At 48.1% G+C, this 1,828-nt stretch overlaps 1 pseudogene; it reads right to left on the bottom strand.

The window, feature by feature from the left end:
* Nucleotides 1-497: 497 nt before the first annotated feature.
* LOC118760277 (thymocyte nuclear protein 1-like) lies at nt 498-1,145 on the bottom strand (annotated as a pseudogene).
* Between the last annotated feature and the right edge of the window lie 683 nt (nt 1,146-1,828).

Here is a 1,828-nt window from a genome sequence, read left to right as displayed (position 1 = left end):
GCTTGGATTTCTCTGGTTCACTCCCTATATGGCCATAACAGCCAGGTCTGGCATATGTCAAAGCCAGGAGCCAGGAATTCCAACCAATTTCCCCCCAAGGGTGACATAAGCCTGAGTATTTGAGCCATCTTCTGCTGTTTTTCCAGATGTATTGTACTGGAGATGGATAAAAGCAGTGCGGCTAGAAGCCATCACTCCATTATGGGATGCCAACAAGCTGTGGCTTAACCTTATGAGTCACAATCCTGGATCTACTTTTATATAATTTTATCTATATTTCTTTTATACAAGAAAAAAAGAGAAAAACTGACATTCGAATGCAGAAACTTTTCTAACACACTGATCTTTTTTCCTTCACTGAACACTGAATTTTTTTTTCTCATATCAGTGTTTTATTGAAAACAAGTGCACAACAATCCCAGGTGAATTTAACATCCTCACGTCTTCTACCTTGATTTCTTCGGAATGTCTTGCCTGTGCTGGCAACAGTGTGTCAGTTAACTTGGTTCCTTTTCCTCCAGGCTCAAAATAAAATCAAGCTCTTCTCAGGTCAAGGGCTGAACTGATGAAGAGAGTCATGTTTTTCGACGCCACCAATGGCTTTGTGAGCTGGGTGATGGGTTTTGAGCTCGGTCAGGGGCTTAAAATGCTTCATCATCAAACTGTGCATCCACCTTCATGAGGCCTGCGATGCCCGGCTGCTTGAACTTGCTGTGAAAGAAGCAGGCTCCTTCACCCAGCTTCGTGGCTCTAAGGAAGTTGTGAGCACCATGCCAGCAGGCTGTCTACCCAGGTTGTGCTTGGAGAGCCTCCATCCCAAACTTTACGTCTACACATGTTTCTTGCAGGCTCTGGCTTTGACGTCATCAGCCACCGGCTGCTTGGAGTCCTTTTTCAGCGGCTGGGGCTTTCTGAGGGTTGGAGTTATCCACCTTATCTAATGCCTCAGTTGAATTCTCAGTTTTGGAACGTTTTGCAGAGAGCCTCTTCCCTGGGCCAGCCCCAGCCAGCAGCTCCCGGGGTCTCTGTGTGGTCTCCCAGCGGAGAGCTCCAGTACGGAGGATTTCCAGGCATCGCGCATTCTGCGCCTGCGGGCTGGAGAGAAGCTCCACACCACATTCTACAAAACTAGGTAAACATGCCATCTTGGGCTGTCAAATACGTCCCATTTATAGGCATTGTCATAACACAATGACAGATAATAAAGCAAAGAAGCAAACAAAAATAGAGAGTGGCAATGGAAGCTCACTGTGTCCAGATCCTCAACTGGGGGAGAGGCACCTTTGTCGCTGGAAGGGAAGCGTCTTCCTGTCCAACTCTGCTCTTGTCCACCTGGTCGTTCAGTGTTGATACTGTTCCCGTGAACGGAGCTCTCCAGCCAGCAGCTTGCAGCTTAGGGCTGCCCATCCCACCCCATGCCGATCCCCTCTCTGCCCATGTCTGATGTTTCCCACTGGGCATCTCCAGTCACCGCGTGCGCCCGGTCATGTACGGCACGTGCGCATGTGCACATGCGTGTGTGTTTCTTCGGTGGAGGAGTGAGAGTGTCAGAGTTCAATCGGGATAACAAAAACTTTTCTGTCTACCCTCGTGCATCCAACGCTGTGACTACACCTGGTTACAGAACCAGAACGTCAATCCGAATTGAAATTTCCACACTTTGGAGGTTGTTTCATGAATCACATGACCGCAAATGAAAGTTGGAAACATGCCAAGCCTAGAAGCCCACAAAAAGTGGACTGTCAATATCCGGTAGATCTCTTCCGTGTTTTCTGCAGCAATTACAGACCTGTATTTGCTCTCCCTCTAGTGGCAGACCTCCTACATT

Source organism: Ochotona princeps, chromosome 27 (assembly GCF_030435755.1).
Source record: "Ochotona princeps isolate mOchPri1 chromosome 27, mOchPri1.hap1, whole genome shotgun sequence".
Classification (NCBI taxonomy): Eukaryota; Metazoa; Chordata; class Mammalia; order Lagomorpha; family Ochotonidae; genus Ochotona; species Ochotona princeps.
This window is presented reverse-complemented; position numbering and strand designations above follow the sequence as displayed.